Source organism: Mus pahari, chromosome 3 (assembly GCF_900095145.1).
Source record: "Mus pahari chromosome 3, PAHARI_EIJ_v1.1, whole genome shotgun sequence".
Classification (NCBI taxonomy): domain Eukaryota; kingdom Metazoa; phylum Chordata; class Mammalia; order Rodentia; family Muridae; genus Mus; species Mus pahari.
The window spans coordinates 92,612,595-92,632,663 of NC_034592.1; positions in this window are offsets into that span (position 1 = coordinate 92,612,595).

Sequence of the window (20,069 nt, forward strand, 5' to 3'; positions counted from 1 at the left end):
GTGGAACAACAATATGAACTAACCAGTACCCCCTGAGCTCGTGTCTCTAGCTGCATATGTAGCAGAAGATGGCCTAATTGGCCATCATTGGTAAGAGAGGCCCCTTGGTCTTGCAAACTTTATAGGCCCCAGTACAGGAGAACGCCAGGGCCAAGAAGTGGGAGTGGGTGGGTGGGGAGCAGGGCGGGGGGAGGGTATAGGGGACTTTTGGGATAGCATTTGAAATGTAAATAAAGAAAATATCTAATAAAAATTGAAAGAACAAAAAAAGAAGCAGAAGACTGTATCCAAACAATTAAAAACACCCTTTCTGACCTCAGTATCTCTTACAAAGCAAAGAAAATCAGCATTTTCTGAAATATTCTTGTTTATTTTTCACAGTAAAACATTCAACATTAGTAACGCTACAGAAAATTTATTTATTTAATTTGTTGGCAAAAAAATACTAACACAATAAGACAAATTGACAAAAGCTGGAAAAATACACTTTCAGAGAATAGCATCAATATTTGCAAATATACCATCTATAACTATTGTATAGAGAGCTATAGTACCCTTGTCAAGAGAGAACAAAGGATTTTGCATTATGAAAAGTTAGGTTGGGGAGAATATGTAGGTAATCACTTTTTCTCCCTTGCCTGGAGATATTAAGCTATGCAGCTCAGGGGCTCTCTGGTCTGGCTCACACATTTTAACATCTCATTTTCTGTGAAGAAGTTTCGAACACTCCTCAAATCTAGAACATTTGGTATAATTCGGTGTGTGAACAGCTGTGGCTAAGTTCTTGTTTTGCCTAGTAATGCTGTGAAATTCCATATGTTGTATGTGTCAAAACTGAATATAATTTTTCTTTTAATCTAATAAACAAATGCTGCTTCTCAAGGAGATTTTCATAGTATTGGGCAGACTGAAGCATTGTGTCTGTTCAGAAGCATTAATAGTCTAATAGAGCACACCTGTAGATTGTGACTAGTGGCACATGGCACGTGTATTCATGAAGCACTGACACTTGGGGTATACTTTATTTCCTTACAAGGACAAAGTCAATAATGAAGAAGTATCTTTGTAATTAAACAGCAAATAGATATTTTCATATACACAAACACAAGCACATACACAAACACACACACATACACAAACACACACATGCACACACAATACACCACACACATGCACACACATATGCACACCCCCCCCCCCACACACACACACCCCACACACACACACATATACCACACTACTACTACTACTACGACTACTACAACTACTACTATTACTACTATTACCACCATTATGCATAAGTAAGTTTGTCAGGGAGACAATTCAGTGGGTAAAGTTGCTAGCTTCATCAGCCTAATGAATTAAATTCAATCCCTGGAAGATACTCAATGAACAAAAAACTATGGAATGATGGTATGCATCTGTTACCTCTGCACTCCCACTGTGAAATGTGGATCAAAGAACACTGAATAATCCCACAGTCTCTAGCTCTATCCCCTGAAGAATGCAGTGGAACTGAAGGCAGCAGAAATAAGAGACTATGTTTCATCATGGTGGCAGGCAGAAAGTTCCTCCTGAAATTTATTCTCTGACATCCACATACCCACTGTGATGCCTATTCTCAAACACACACACACACACACACACACACACACACACACACACATAACACAGAGAGAAAGAGAGAGAGAGACAGAGACAGAGACAGAGAGAGAGATTTTTAAAACTTAAAATTTGAAAATGTAAGACAGCTAATCATGAGAGTGAACACAACTCCAGGTGTGTGTAAACAATAGACTGACTATCAGACCACCTCCCACATGCTTTCGAATATTGATCCTCTCAGAAAAATGTATGGAAAAATCTAAGCTCAGTTCCTGTTCTATCAGCGGCCGGAAATATTCAAAGGTCTCGCCCAGATGCTGCCCTTGCAAGCTGGGCTCCAACCTCTCCCAGCCACAAACTGTAGACAATTAAAAGACCTGTTGCTTTACATAAATATTAGACAGAGCTTTCAGGGTTATACCATCTCAATAGTTACACTGTTAACTATTGAAAACAACTTCAGTGCCTAAAAATATGTGATTTTCAAATGCATAATGATTTATTTATACAGTATTATATGCATTATAAGATAATACACACACACATACATACACACACACACACACACACACACACACACACGCATCACTTTATAGACTTCCATGCTTGCAGCCAACCATTGGACTGAGCATGGGGTACGAGATGGAGGTGTTAGAGAAATGACTGAAGGAGCTAAAGGGGATTCCAACCCCAGAGGAAGAACAACAATATCAACCAACCACACCCCCCAGAGCTCCCAGGGACTAAACCATGGATCAAAGAATATACATGGGGGACCCATGGCTCCAGCTGCATATGTAGCAGAGGATGGCCTTGTTGGGCATCAATGGGAGAAGAGGCTCTTGGTCCTGTGAAGGCTCAATGTGCCAGTGTAGGGGAATGAAAGGGCAGGGAGTTGGGAGTAGGTAGGTGGGTGAAAAAACACCCTCATAGAAGCAGGGGAATGGGGGATTGGATAGGGAGTTTGGAGGTGGAACCGGGAAAAGAGGTAACATTTGAAATGTAAATAAAGAAAATATCCAATTAAAAAAAAGAAGATCTATATACATAAAATCTAAAAATAAATAAATAACTTATTTATAAACTAATAAAACACAAGGACATGCAATAAATTTTAACTTGGGTTATGCTTAGACAGTAGCACTCTAAGGAGGTTTCTTGGGTTTGTCATATCTCCTGTAATGACTCCTTCATATTTTTAAAATCACAACAAATACTATTTCCCAGAGTGAGTTTGGATGTGAAAGAAGAAAACATTTGCAAAAAGAAAAAAAAATGCCCTGCAGTGAGAACAGTCAACTTAAAGTGACCAGAGCAATTAGGAAACACAATACTATCCTGTTTACACATCCAATATATGTGAAATCTGCTACTACTTCCAGTTTGTATTGCTGTATTACATCCTCCTCTCTGTTCTGTCCTCTTTAAAGTGAAATGAAAATCTATTTCAGGAGACTGTTATAGAAATAAGGCAATAGGGATTGATTTATGTAATATACCAAATAAATAACAAAGATTATGTCCTTTTATGATCCTCCAAAGGCTGGGTGTTAGTAATGCCTGTCTTTAATTCCAGACACAGGAAGCAGAGGTGAGAGGGTATTTGAGTTTGGGGCTGCCCTGTTATACAGAACAAGTTTCAGGACAGTCGGGACAACATAGAGAAACCTGGTCTAGAAAAACAGAAAGAAAGAGAGGAAGAGAGAGGAGGGGAGAGAGGAAGAGAGAAAGAGGAAGACAGAGAGAAAGGAAGAGGGAGAGAGAGAGAGAGAGAGAGAGAGAGAGAGAGAGAGAGAGAGAGAGAGAGAGAGAGAATGAGATCTTGTAAAATTTTCTTTTAGTAGTTTCCTCCACAATTTTGTGGACAGTTTAGTAAAAACAAATGAAATTAAATAGAAGGATTCTCATTTATTTCTATAAAGGAACATTACAAATAAGCTGACATGAAGATCACACTTTGCTCCAGGAAAACCAAGTGTGCTTCATTTTGTTATCTGGATTAGGATTTGGACTTTCAGATGAGCTGCAATTTATTGGTATCTAGTAGAAGCACAACATAATTTCTCGTTACTATAAACTACAGCTACAAATGTTAAGGTTCTGCACTATGACCAGATACTAACTAGTTTTGATTTTTGTTCCATAGCCTTATTCTAGCATTCTTTTTTTCTCAGTATAATATTTTCTTGTTTTTTTTTTTTCCTTTGTAAGGAAATTAGCACTCTTTGCTGCCCCTTTACTGATCAATAAACCTTTAGTACACACAACATGTTTGTGCATGAACATTTTTAAATTCTTAAAAAATATACTTTAACACTGCCATTGAAAGTGTTTCATTAGAAATCGATTTACCCCTCATCATCATTAACAGAAAAACCAGAGGACTGAGAGCGTCACTTATCTGTTGGTATAGAGATAACAGTTTAGAGAGCATTCTGTCCCTCTGCTCGTTTAGCGGAGTAATAGTCGTAAGTTCACTGCGGCTGCTTCAGAGTTTCCCAATCGTACACTCTTGGCCAGATAGATCTGCAATACGAGGTATGTGCTTCTTCCTCAAATCCAACCAGAACAGAACTGGTTACCTGCGTAACATGCAATTCACTATCGAACCCACAGGACTATCTTGCCACCTGATCGTGATTATACTTCACAGCGCTCACAACTGTGTAAAACTGATGACTTTTTCTTCAGCAGCCTATAGAGCACACTCCAGTATTATGAAAGCTAACAAGGAGGAAGCATCCTGAATGGGAACAATGTGATTCCTCCATGTCTTGTAATTAAAGTCTGTGGTGCCTTCAGCTATAAGAAGTGGGAAACCAAATAATTGCCAATAGCTTGTATTATCATGTGTGTCCTGGAACAACACTGATCAACAAATCCATGAGAGTTAGCCTAAATCTGGTTCTTGTGACTTTTTTTGTTGTTGTTTATTTTATTTATTTACATTTCAAATGCTATCCCCCTTCCCGCACCCCCCCCCAAAATCTCCACCCATCCCAACCCTCCTGCTCTTTGCCTCTATGAAGGTGCTCCCCTACCTTCCCCCCTATTCCTGCTTCACCGCTCTAGCACTCCCTTACACTGGGGTATCAAGCCTCCACAGCTGCCCCACCTAGGGATCTACCCCACCTGAAGACACCAAACCCCAACACTATGGCTAATGTGAAAAGGTGTTTATTGACAGGAGCCTGATATAGCTGTCCCCTGAGAGGCTCTGCCAGCACCTGAACAGCACAGGTGCAGATACTCATAGTCAACCATCAGACTAAGCCTAGAGACCACAATGGAAGAGTTAGGGGAAGGATTAAAGAAGCTGAAAGGGATTTCAACCTAATAGGAAGAAGAACAATATCAACCAACCAGAACCCCAGAGCTCCCAGGGACTAAACTACCAACCAAAGAGTACACACAGAGGGACCTATGACTCCAGCTACATATGTAGCAGAGGATTGCCTTATCTGGCATCAAAGGGAGGGGAGGAAGTTGGTTTCTATGAATTCTAAGAGCATTGTATGTTGTATAAGGTAGTTCAGGTTTTATAGTAAGCAGTAGGTTTCCATATTGCTTTTTCAAACAACCTCAGTGATGGTTATCATAGAAGTTCACAATTGATCAAATTACGGGAAAAAAGTATGAGTGGAAAGCTCAGCTACAAACATGAATCTCTCTCTCTCTCTCTCTCTCTCTCTCTCTCTCTCTCTCTCTCTCTCTCTCTCTCTCTCTAGCTCAAAGACCATCTTGGGTGGGAGATAGAAAGACTGGTAAGAGCCAGATGTTGAGGGTATCATAGTGAAAAGTTTCTTCTCGACATAGCAGGATCACTTCACTCATGATCTCACAGAGGCTGTGGTTGCACATGATCAAGTAAGTGAACACTAGCACAGAGAGGAGCGCTCGCAAGACTGAACTTCTAACAGTTGATGGCTTCTGTGTAAGTGAGACTAAGTGTTCTTTAAGAATATAGCCCGTGATGTGTCAAGAATACTCTAGTGTGGCTTTACACATGTGAGCATATGGTAACAGTACTAGACTATTGGTTAGCTATTAAAAATAGGACACAAAAAAATGTGAGGAACTGAGAAGGGATGAAGGAGCCGAGAGAAAAGGGGGTGCAATCAATAAAATATCTATGAAGTTCTTGAAGAATTCATTAGAATGTTATCTTTACTGGTTATATATCTGATAGGTAGGATTAGTATCTAGAATGTGTGTGTGTGTGAGTGTGTGTGTGTGTGTGTGTGTGTGTGTGCGTGTGTGTGTGTAAACTGAACATCAAGAAAACAAACACTTCAATTAAAAAATGAGGTGCAGGACTAAGCAGAGAATTCTCAAAAGATGAACACAAATGTCTAAGAAACACTTAAAAATGTTAGATATCAGAGATGCAAATTAAAATTACTTTGTAATTTTATCTTAGTAAGATCGAGATTAATATGACAAATAATAGCACATGCTGGCAAGGAGTCAGAGAAAGAGAAACACTTATTTATTGCTGCTGGGAGAGAAACTGGCACAACCCCTATGGAAATCAGAGTGAAATTTTCTTAAATACTGAAATTCGATCTACCACCAGATCCAGCTATACCACTCTTGAGCATATGGTCAAAGGAATGTTCATCTTACTGCAGAGACAGTTGCTCATCCATAGTCATTTCCAGTTTTTAGAAATGGGATTTCTATTCTTGAGTCTATTCTGTGGTATATTATAAATGACATTATTTATTAAATTTTATTTGTTGAACCATCCTGGCACCCTTGGAATGATATCTGTTTCATTATGGTGAGTGATTTTTTTTTGTGGATATGTCCTTGAGGTTTTGAATGCAAATATTTAATTGAGAGTTTTAAATTTTTTATGTTACTGTTTTATATTTATCTTTGTTGGTCTTGCAGGTATGTCTGTGCACTGAGTGCTTCCAGTCCATGCAGTGCCTATAGAGGGCAGAAGGGGGTGTCTAATTTTTTGGAACTGGAGTTACAGATGTGCGACAGGATCCATTATTAGTCCTGGGGGTTGAGCCTGTGTACACTTGAAGAGGAGCCAACACTGAGCCTTCTTTTCAGTCCTAAGGATATATATATATATATATATATATATATATATATATATGGTTTCAAGCAAATGGCCTATAATATTTTTATAATATTTTGTTGTTCTTTTCCTTGTGTGTCTTTATCCCAAAAGTTTGTGAGAATTCTTTCATTTCTGTTTTACAAATAATTTGAGGAGCATCGATGCTTTGGTAGAAATCAACAGTGAGATCGTCGGTTCTACTTCTTCAGCCTTGTTATAGATTTGCTTAAATTGTGATGTTTGACTGAGAAATACCCTTCATAGGCTCATGTATTTGAAGTCTTGGCCCATGGTTGTTGATACTATCTGTAGAAGTTATGGAACTTTGAGGAGTGAAGTCTTTATGGGGAAAGTACATCACTGGGGATAGATTTTGAGAGTTTATAGCCTTGCCCCATTTTCTGATTTTCCTCCCCCTTTCTACTCTCCCTCCCCCTCCTCCTCCCTCCCCTTCCCCCTCTCTCATTCTCTCTCTGTGTATGGATGTGTGTGTGTGTGTGTGTGTGTGTGTGTGTGTGTGTGTGTGTGTTGATAAGCTGTGATCAGCCAGGTTCCTCCTCCAACCACCATACTATGCCTTCCACACTCTCATAAATGTCTCTGAATTTGAAAGCTAAAAGAAACCCTTTCTTCCTTAAGTTGGCTTTCATTGTCCTAATTTTAACACAGCAACAAAAAAGTAATTAATTTACAATTATTCCTATCCTCTAGGTTTAATTTTGGCAGGTCATTTGTATTCATAAATGTATCAATTTCATTCATATTTTCTAATTTGCCTAAGATATGTTTTTATTGTAAGACCTAATAAACTTTTATTTCATTGGTTTTTATTTTAAAAGTCATTCTCACTTCTAATTTTATTGATTTTCATCTTTTTGGGGGGTTAGTTTGATGACTGGTTTATTCACCTCATTTATCCATTCAAAGATTTTATTTACCATCTCATTAAATTTTATCCTGGTCTTTATAATTTCTGCCCATCTACTGATTTAGGCATTAGCTTTTCTAGTTTTTCTAAGGCTCTATTTTGTTGTTTATATCAAAGCTTTCTAACTTTTAATGTAGCCAGAGTAGCTATGAGCTGCTCTGATCAGTCTTTTCTTACTGAATCATATCAGTATGGGTGTGTGTTCCATGATTTAATGTAATTTAAAACTAAAATAGAGTTATATCACTTTCCCATCTTCTTCCCTCCTTCCACCACTCCCAATTTTCCCTTTGAAGTCCATGACCTCTTTTCCATTGATTATTATTGCTATACAGAAACATATTCATGTGTGCACATACATACACACACATACAGGCACACACACATATATAAACATACACACACATATATGTGAGTATATATATATATATATATATATATATATATATATATATATATATTATATATATGTATATTAGCCAATTTTCAGACCTGACAATTGGATATGTGTTTTCATGTCCATTATACCCAGGACTTTTAAATTTTTTAATTTCTTTCTGTGACAACTTGTGTTCTGTAATTTATAGTTTATCCCATTATCATCTGCTAAAATACAGTAATCCATTTGCTAAAAGTTGCTTTGTGTCCTTGCTTGGTAATATTTAATGGCAATTAAAAGTATCTCAGTGTTATAGAAAATTTTTCTCTTTCCATGTATTATATCTTCCTAATGTTCAAAGGTTATTTTTGTTGTTATTGAAAGAAGTAGCAATGTTCATAGGCACAGTTGTTTATGCAGTGTTATGGAATGAGTCAACCCTGAGAAGAGATAGACTGTAACTTGGTGAAGCAACACTTTCCAAATGACCATTGAATGACACTATAAAATTATGCATGGGTAGTATATTCATTCAAGGACAAAGAGGTATGTTTTCATATAAAACCTATCACCTGAATAATTCTGTTATAGTATCAAAGAAGAGTGTCTTCAAATACATATGTAAATATTGATAGCCTACTACAGCCTAGTGTAACAGAATAACAATATATCAAGAATACAACTTAAAATTAATAATGGGTACTATGTAAGAATATGCTGAATAATCTGAAAAATATTTTAGAGAACTCCTCCCTTTTCTATATAACATCCCACTCTCCTCCTATAATATGATCAGATCTATACTGTATGAGAGTTCAGTACTGTAGCAAATAAGAAGATACTGCTGCCAGAATCGAAGAAAATTGGCTCTGAAATAGTGCCAGTCTTCCTTCTCTAGATAAACGGCTTTGGGAAATATAGCCATTTCAAGCGATTACTGTAAACTTAAACCTTGTAAATACATAGTTTGAATACAGAGAGTGTCAATATAGGTGATCCATCTAATAGAAATTACTTTGATGTCTTCAATATTTTTATAAATATAAAAAGATCTTGATACCGAAACCTTTGAGAAACATTGTTTGAATTCAGTTATGAAGAGTAGATTGGTGTTCTCAGATTTCTCATATGAAGTACCATCAAAATCTCTGAGATAACAGCATAAAAATGAGGATAAAAACTTGGTCATAGCAGAGTTTTGGAATTATTACAGGCACAAATGTTCAGTGCAAGTTTCATAACAAGTTGGAAAACAAAACGGCTATTATTTGATGAATAAATTGACACATGAAGAGTCTGGGAACGGCTTATATAAAATCTTACGTTTAAATAAATACAAAGCTTATTTTCAAAAGCATTTACTTTATGAGTATGCACACAGAGTCTTTCTCTTACTATACTATTGATAGTAATCCTTTTTCTGCGTGTTAATCTGTGACTAAATACAGCCATGTATCCAGTGTTTACACAGATGTCTGGGATGTGAGGCCCAGGGCAACAGTTGACTTTCAGCTTCTTCAATGGAGGTATCATCTTGTTAAACATGGCAGCATGGGGGTGGTAAATCCTGACCATGAATGTCATTGATGATTGCATTAACTTTTCTCCACATGAGATTTCTATCACAATAAATGATAACAGTTGTCCATTTAGGAGTCAGGTTACAGATAATAAAGTTCCTTTATCATTTACATTCAGAAGTGGTTCATATGATTTCTGTCACATGAGCCTAAATAATTCCCAAATTAAGGATTGGGGCAAATATCAAAATTGTCCTAGACAAAGGATTCCTCAGATCAATCTGCTGAAACATTACTATATCTTAAAATAGACTTATTTGCTTTTCAAAAACCAAGAAATAATTTTTTGGTCATGTTACTCCTGTATGTTGGCTCATGCTGATTAACAGCAGAAAGACAAAAGACACCAGGGTACTCAATCTCTAATTAATTGAAAAATGTATTTTTTTCAGTAGTACACTCAAGTTTTCACAGTCCCATCAATCTACATGGTGATGATGATGATATGATAATGATGATGAAGTTCATGAAGATTTGGTGAGCATAATGAGGAAAAGACAATAGATTGTGAAGGAAGAAAACACTAGAGTACCTACTTTCAATTTTGGCAATCTTTGGCACTAATAAGACTATTGCCTTTCATCTTAACAAACAAAAACATTTTAAAACTATCAAAACTGAAAAGATAAAATATATAAAGAAGAAACTTAAAATAATATAGCTAACAGTTTTATGTAGTGATTAAATGTGAATGTAGAAAATTCATATTTACATACTCATAGGTATATCCATATTTGCATAATATAAGACACTGGAATGTCATTGAAAATACAATACTTTACATGTGTATACGTGTGTGTTGCATAGTTAACATGTTAGAAGATGAAGGAATAGCATGTGTCATACCAGTAGTAGTATGTTTGAATAATGGTAAAAACTGTTCTTTCAGGCTCTAGGATTCATTTTATATTCTACTTCAGAAAAGTTTTGAAATCACTGAAGCTACAACTCCATGTTCCTCTGAGGTGATGTAAATGGGATTCCAAAGTGCAGTAAGGATCGAAACAAAATTAAATAATAATTCAGGATGCACCTGCCACAATCTAAGATATTTTAGACTTTTGTCAAATAACTTAGTTTTTATTTTCTCAAGAAATACCCCCTTTTAAGAGATTATATATAAAACTGAAAAACTTTCCCCATATATATATGTATATGTATGTATATGTATGTATATGTATGTATATGTATGTATATGTATGTATGTTTGTGTATATATATGTTAATAGTGGGCTTTTAATTAGAAAATAATAACTTCTTTAAATCTTAAGAATTGTATCCATTTCAAATGGGGAAAACAAATGATTTTAAAAGACTGCATTCATTCTCTTATTTTATTACCACTAAAGAAATACCAGTTAACATCTCTCCAGGACTAGTACAAAACTAGTCTCAGAAAAACTCTTTGGTCTCTATTGGAAGCATATCTTACCACCTGACTTGTTTGGCATGAGAGATTAACCGCACTCACTACTTATGCTTAGGTCTTAATTGTGAAGCCTACAAGCATTGCCAGTGAAGCCCTTTGCCTGGAAACTTCCTTGGACTCATGCATATTGTTTGAGTGCCTGTGTGATAAAATGCACATGGCTCCTTATAAGTGTGCCTTGGCAACCAGGATAAGGAGATAGCAGGATGAATTGATTAGCAAAGTGATGAGAGTAAAGAAAGAAAATGGATTTCTAATTACTGAGCAAAATATACACTAGTGGGGGACACCACAGATATTGTGATAAGAACACAGGCTCCTTCACTGAACAGTTATATCAAAGACTGTTTTTTTAAATGTCCCTTGCTGGGTCTTAAAGGATAAACAAGACTTTGGTGAAGCTACATGTTGAGAACAACATGTTTTAGAAGACAGAGGAGGGCATATGTAAATCTACTAAGTTGCAACGAAAATGAAAACTCATGAGACTGAGAATTGGTAATATTGGGAGATGACTGGAATTAAACAAACCAGGGAAGAAGAAAAAGGGCTCTGGTCATAAAGCTGTTAATTTTGATCGAAAGAAAATACAAAAATGTACAGTTCTTTTCATAATTAAAAGAATTATCAATAGAAGGGTCAATGTCTGACCAATACTGCCTACAATAATTTAATAGAATAAATCAACATATAGATGAATAAGATTATAATATTCAACAAGCATTTCTTGAAGGGTTTTGCAACTGTCATTGATTTCAACACTATCATCCAACCAGACTGAGCAGCCTATTGTTCTTCTGTCCAATTTGCAGACAAGGGAAGGAAAACAACAGCAAGGTAGAAAATAATTAAATATCATTTCTAGATCTTTCCCCCGAGACAACGGGAGTAATAAGGTTTCAATTCCCTGTCCTAAAATGTGACATGTATTAGTATTGTTTATAGTTGACATGTATTCATATCATATAACCCACTAAATCACATTATGTGCAATTAATATTTATCTCAATTTTTGAAAAGAATTTTTATACCACTGAGAGAAAATTGTAAATTATTCCATCGCTGCTATGTGCTGAATAAAACTTAGCACCTGCCCAATACATCCAGAGCCTTTGTCCGCAGATGAGCATTCATGTTTAACCTAAGCTCACTGTAAGAAGAAAAGAAGATACATTAATTAAAAGCAATTGTGGCATGGAGGGTTGAGAAATGACAGATACTCTCAGGTTTCAAACCCAGTTTAGAATCTTCCTAGATGTGCAGGTCATAAATGCGGTACTTAATAGTTCTAAGTTCCCATTGTAAAAGCAAAAACATAAGGGTGTTAGTTAATGGACTTGCTATATAAAGGGGCAGAAAGTTAATCAATAGAAGATGGTGATTAACAGTGAGAAATACTAATAAATAAATGAGATGTCATTACCTTCTGGACTTCTCTGTGGCTTTCTTTTCTAAAACATATTCTGGGAATCACTAATTCTGTGGAATTTAAATGGCTATTACAAGAAAAGATGTTTACTGTGACCACTGTGGTAAACCAAACTGGGGGAGGTTCCGAGTACTTTCCAATCAAATGAACTCTGTAGCCCAGCTACAGGCTTTCTTCACCTTTTTGAAGGGTGTAACCATAAACCACATAAAATCTCAGAGACACAGTTTTCCACATGCATTGTTTACATAATAATTGTATCATTATTGACATTAAATATCATATTAAATCACATATAAGTTACAACATAGGTGTATTATTAATATTTTGCTGAATATTTTCACTCATCCAATTAGCTCTTTTCCTCAGATTTAAAGAATGAATTAATTTTTATTTTGTGTGTATATGGTTATACATACAATTGTAGATGAGCACTGTGTAAATGACTGATAACTACAGAGACCTAAAGATGGTGTCAGATGCTTCTGTACTGGAGTGTATGACTGTGTATATGGAGTATATGATTGTGTATTACCACGTGGAGGTTGGAAACTGGATTTCTGCACATGCAGCTAGTGCATTTATCCACTGAGTCATCTCTCTAGCATCTCTTCCTAAGATTTTATTCTGCTCAGCCTTTCCTTTTGTAGCTCTAACAGTGAGAGAAGCATTTTGGTAATGGGAATGGGTGGTTGCTTCTTTCTAATAAAAAGTAAAGTGATAATCTAAGATAAGCATAATAGTTTATTTTTGTAGTTCAAGCACTTAAGAAGCTGAAGCAGGAGGATTGCCACAAGTATAAGACTAGTCTGTAATTTTTCATACAGTATATCCTGATAATATCCTTTTCCATCACCTCGAAAGTCCTACACACCTCCGTACCCACCCAACTTTGTGTTCTCTGTCTTTCTCTGTCTCCGTCTGTTTGTCTCTATTTCTCTCTGTCTGTCTCTGTCTCTGCCCTCCCCCAAAGCCAAAAATCAAAAGAAACTAAGAAAAAGTTAAAAATAAGCAAATCACAAAAAGCCCTGGGTCTGTTTTGTGTTGGTCCATTACTCCTGGGAATAGCCCCTGCCCTGGGGTGTGCCATTCCATTGGAGAAAACTGCTATTGCTTTTCCCAGCATGTATCAATTACAAATAGCTTCTTGTTAGGGGCTAGATTTCCGACTTTTTCTTCTCATTGTTAGGAAATATTTTCTGGTGTAAACCTGTTCAGATGTCTTGTTCGATTTTTAAAGAGATTTTTTAAGTATTTTGGAATACACTTCTAATCCCAACACTTGAGAGGCTAAAACAGGTTAAACATAAATTCAAGGATGTCCTGAATTGTTTTAAAATGACTCTTTAAAAAGAAGAATGAGAGAGAGACTGAGAGACAGAGAGAGAGACAGAGACAGACAGAATGAGACAGACAGAGAGAGAGGAATGAAGAAGAGGAGGAACAGAGGAGGAAGAGAAAGAAGGACACTGTTTGTATTTATGTAAGGAGAGATGTTTCATATTGAGACTTTTCCAGGACTACCTGATCTATGGACTCTCTAAATATAACTTATCTATCATGGGGATCAGCACACGGTAAGAATATAATAAGTAACATTTACTATAGCATCTAGTTCTGAAAGTTCTGGGTTAAATAGATGCATCATGTTTTGTGTTAAATGATTTCTCAATTACTCAGTTTAATAGCTAGCTGAGATTACCTTCATGTCAATTCTGTTTTATTTTACAGCACATGGAAGATTCAATGATTAATAGTGACCACTGTGGCATCTCTGTCCCCACCCTACGTTCCTTTAGAAAATTAATTAAATGTAAAACCATCTTGGCTAAGAGCCACAAAACATTATCCAGAGGGCTTACCACATTGTAAAATAAAGTCTACTTCTGCTCACAAAGTTTCCCAACTGGCCACTTAATAATTGACTCACTCAAACCCAGCCCTCTGTAGCCAGACTTGTTTGTAGCCAAGTATTTTATCAGTTGGATTAAAGAATAGAGTCATTAGCTAAGTTTTCAGGCATTAGCCAATGGGCATGGGGCCTTCCATTTGACTTCCAAGGATAAATATACCCACAAGCCATTCTAGTGTATGAATAACAGAGGGTTAATAGCATATTATCATACCATGTGGTGAACAGCACATAATGTGTTCAGTACTCTACAATGAGATCACTAGACTTGACATCCAAAAGTGGATTTGTGCCTCTCCTCTTACAACTTGTGACTATCTATGTCCTACCATGTCACATAAGGAGCTCACCTATAAAACCCAGGCAAAGATAACAGCCTCCCTAAGTTTTTAGATTAACTGGAATATAGATTTACTATAACTAAATATTGGCTGTGAAACACATATTGTCATGCAGGGTACGTTGCTTGGTTTTACTTTTCAATATCTACCGTTACCCAAAATACTATTTGTAGATTTTACATGTTTAGTAATAGCTGCTAACCAGAATATATTAAGGCTACAACACCTGAGAATGTCTACATGGGTGGAAAATATGCTTCTTCCTATAAATTAGGTATAGTAGTTCATGCCTTCAGTTCCAGCACTTAAGAATCTGGCCTGGGAGGACTGCCACAAGTATGAGACTAACCTGGCCTATATAGTGAGCTCCAGGTCATCCTGGAACTAAAATGTGCGACTCTACCTAAAAAATTAAATAACTAACTCTAAAAATATATGACAATATAATAAACAATCCCTATCCTATATGTAGAAAACATCAGTCTGAGCCTTTTGACCATGGATAAATTGTGTGATCCCAGAATTCTTCATCTTCAAAGCAGATATAATTTCCTATAGTACAGGAATGTTTTGAGAATTAAATGGGATGTGGTAATGAAACATAAGTTCTAAACTGGAAAATATCCCACAGATGACAGAATTATTTTCTCCATATATCTGAACACTCACAGTTTTTGTAATGTGAAAAATATAGATTCTAGAATTCTTTATAATTACTATTTATTCTGCTTCCAGGAAGACTATATTTTATAAGCCATTTAAGAAGACATTTCACTTGGATTTTAGAAGAAAAATCAAAACTAGGATACAAAGAAGCATAGCATGCTACAAAATATTCAATAAGGGTCTACCCAAAGTAATGTTTGTAGTGTAAATCCATTAAACACTAAATGACTTCCATTACACACATGGAGTGATAGAGATCTATTAGTTGGGAGATCTGTTTGCAGAGAAATTTAAAAAATGAGATGTGGTTGATATTTTCTTATGCCTCCAACTCATTGGATTATTTTTTGTTTTGTTTTGAGTTTATGAAAATATAGTCTTGGCATAGAGAGTCTTGTTTAACTTTCTTCTTTCTTTCTTTCTTTCCTTTATTTATTTCATTGTTCTGTTGTGGGTTTTTTGTTTGTTTGTTTCTGTAGCCTCTTGTTCTCAAAGCCATTATACACTCAGGCTGGTGTTGAACTTCTAGCAATCCTCTTGCTTCAGCCTCCTTAGTGCAGAGATTTTAGGCCTGGGTTATCATACCTTGTCTATTGCTATTGCTATTGTGTCAGGTCTTCTATAACAACAATAAAAGCAAAACAAACAAACAAAAACTGCAGTCATTGCCCCTCAAGAACTTCTTTTTGAATCTTGCCTCAGTTAGGGTTATTATTGCTATGAGAAAACACTCTGCCAAAAGAAATATATGATGGAAAGGGTTTATTCAGCTTTACATTCATAGCACCATTTATCACTGAAGGAAGTCAGAACAGGAACTCAAAGGACAGAAGGTAGGAGTGGATCCAGAAGCCATGTAGGGGTGCTACTTACTGGGTTGCTCCCAAAGGCTTGTTCAGTTTACATCGATACAGAATACAGGGCTACCATCCTTTCCATGGGATGGCACCACCCATCATGAGCTAGGCTCACCCCCATCAATCACAAATTAAGAAAACATCTTACAGCTGGATCTTATGAAAGCATTATTTCAATTGAAGTTCCCTCCTTTCAGATGACTCAAGCTAGTGCTATGTTGACAGAAACAAAAACAAAAAACAAAACAAAAGAAAAACCTAACTAGGAAAAATTGACCCTCTTGTCACACAAACATATCACCGTTGTGCCAGAATCATTTCTCTCTTATTCACCCCAAAATCACACATCAGAATCCATATCACAACATAAAACATTTCACAAACTTTAAAAGTCCTACAGTCTTTATAAATTTAAGCCCTAAAATTCAGTGTCTTTAAAAATCCAGAGTCTCTTTTAGAACCCCAATTCTCTTTAAAGTCAGTCTCTTAATGGCAGAAATCTGTAAAATAAAATGTAGTTAAATACTTCCTTACTTCAATAGGAAAGAACCAGGGCATAGTCACATGGTTTTCAGCAAATCAAAACCAAACTCCAACAGAAAAAAATTAATTCAACTTCTAATATTTGGGATTCACTCATCGTCTTCTGGGCTCCTTTAAGGGGATTGGGTCACTTCTCTGGTTCCACACTGCAACATACATAGTTTGTCTTCTATGCTTCTGCTGCCTCCAATCTACTACTGCTGTTCTTGCTAGTCCTGCCATAGTACTAGTATTTCCAAAATGCTGGTGTCTTCTACAACTGTGTATCTAATAGGCTCTCTGTAAGTGCTAGGCCCCAACTTCTCTGCATGACCCCTTCAATCCGGGGCCTTCGACTGCCACTGAGGCTGTACCTTCAGCAACGACTTATTACAGTGCCAACTCTCAGCTGTTTCCTGTGACCCTTACATGTCTTCAAACCAGAAGCACTTGGGTAACTTTTACAATACCAGGTTTAGCCGCCACTGTAAGATACAAGTGTGACTGTCTCTGGAACACAGCTTCTCTGTGTCCTCTTGTAACGTTTCCCGGAAGAGTTTACTTCTATGATGCTAGCCTCTTACAACCAATTTCTCAGCTCCTTCTGACCATCATTGAGTATCCCAGCAGTACAGAAATTTCACTTTAGTAGTTTTGCCATCTTGTTAACCACAGCTGACTCTTCAGCCCCAGCTAACTAGAACCACAGAATGTTAATTCAAATGACCCCAATAGAGACTTGGAACTTCCTTCCGTAACTTCATAATCCATACCTCCATCTTGTTCATTGTCCTCAACATTCTTGTCTCCCAAGTTTCTACAGAATAGCTCATGAAATATTAAATGGCTATTCTTGGACAAAGTTCTGAAGTCCTTCTACTATTCTTCTTGAAACAACATGGTCAGGTTAGTTACAGCAATACCCCATTCCTAGTACCATCTTGTCCTATTCATGTTAACTCTACCTGTGATGAACACCATGACTAAAGAAATTTAGGGAGAAAAAGATTATTCAGCTTACAACAGCACTATTCATCATTGAAGGAAGTCAGTCACTGAAGGAAGCTTACTGGCTTGATCCTTATAGCTCCATTACCAGCCTAGAGATAGTACTACCACCATGGGCTGGACCCTTCTGCTTCAATCACTAATTTTTAATATAAAATAACATATAATAAAATAAAATAAAGTCTTACAGGATCTTATGGAGGCATTTTCCCTGAGGTTTCCTACATTCAGAATACTCTAACTTGTGTCAAGTTGGAAACAAACAACAAAACAAAGCAAACTAACACAAAACCTAACCAGAACAAATCCTATGCCCATCTCTTATCCTTGAAGTAAAATACAGAATACCTCACCCTTCCTACTCTGTCTAACGTTATCTTTCTTTCCTGTTTACAAGATTAAAAAAAAAAAAAAAAATGAACTGAGAGGACCAGGCCACAGTGACTGATGAAGGACTTATCAGTTGTCTTCTACATCTCACTTCCTTGTGGGTTCGCCATTTATATATTCATCCTCTCTAACACCAGCAAAGTGCAGTGTTTAGGGATTTAACCCTTAGATTTCTTTAGTTCCTGCTGTAATAAATGGCTTCTGAATTGCACACTCCTCACCTGCAAATAAAGAGTTCCATGTAATTACTTCTGAGGCACCTACAGGGTAGGGGAACAAGAGACTAAAACAAAGGGATGGATAAAGGGCAGAACACAGGACTCCTGCACTCAAAGCATGACAGCTCTACTTTTCCCCATGATTTAACTGAGGTTTTCTGTAAGATTTTTTTCATGAAGAAAGACCTCCATTGGTGTGAAATAAAGAAGGAAACAGTGTCTAGCCCAACCAGATATCTAATGCCACCTTCCCATTCTCATCTCTTGTGATTCACAGTGTGCCTGAAGGATTATTAAGTGTTTAATATTGAAAAGTAGGTTTTACCATGGGCAACAAAAGCTATAGGATTTCAGACATGACCACTACTTTAAAGAAACTTCCAGTCTCCTAAATAAGCTGAGACATCTGCTCCAGTGACTGTTGAAAACTCATCAAACAGTGCCAGTGTCACTGTGGATGACAGAAGAATGAAGCCTGGGAAGTGAGACAGAGTTACTCATGGGAGGGACTTCAATTGGGGCTGGAAGAAAATTGAGGTCCTCAGTAAGGAATGGAGAGGAATGCAGTATAGAATACTGTATAATGGCCATGAATCATAAGGAAAGCATAGTAGGTCAGGGACTCCTAATATTCCCATTACCCCCCAATGGACAGTCACAAGTGGAACCACTTGATACCATTAATGACAAACTTAGATATTTGGGCACTTAGAGCATGATAATCCAAGCAAATAAAAGTTGTTTGGAGTGGGACATAAGAAAAGCAATGGTTTTTAAAGATGCTAACATTAATGATGTTTTGAAGATTCAGGGCAAAGCGCAAGGATTGTCGTCAAGGAACATTGCAGTAGTCCACATCCTACTTTGGAGCATTTGAAAACTGGTTCATTCCTTGACACATACTTGTCATTTAGTTTCTTCCTGCATGATGTGATCTGGTTTCCTTCAACTCTCATAAGCTTCCCAGGTTTCTGGTTCCTTTCATGGTTCCAGACCCTTGACCTCAGAATTTCTTCTTCTCAGATACCATATATCCTTGCTCTATCTACATTAACTATGTTGATTATTTCTTTCTGCCATATAGCTTTTGATACCATCAGTATGCTAATGGGTTACCAACTTAAATCACCCATCTGAATCATTCCCTTAAGCTCTATATTGTTACATACCACTGCCCACCTAGCACTTCCATGGGCAACTCACACCCACTCTTGTCAACATGTCACCTAAAGAAATAAAACCTCCATTTCTTCTTTCTGTTGCTTAGGTCAAAAATCTTGACGCTATCCTTACACAGGTATATCTCACAACTCACAACTCACATTAATTTTTTAATAAACCTAGCTACACTTTTTAAAATTTGTGGGACATCACATGGTCTAATGGGTTCTCTTCTCTGCTTTTTATTCTCTTTTTATTTATTTTTTATTTTCTGACACAAAGCAGCCAGAATAATCCTGTTAAAATATGTTAGATCATGTCCTGCCTTCCTTCACGACGCCCCAGGGACTCTCCTTGCACTTGGCCTACAAGCCCAGTACTCCCATCACACCTGGTATCTTCCCTGTATGCCTTTACTTCTGTCCCCACCTTATTAATTATCACCTCAGAGAGCTTGCTCACTCTTCCTAACTTCTCTTCTACCAAAGCTCCAAGGATTTGTCCTCTTGCCCTGTCAAGTACCTTTAGCAAAGATCATTTTTCTGCTTTACTCATTTAAAATTGCAG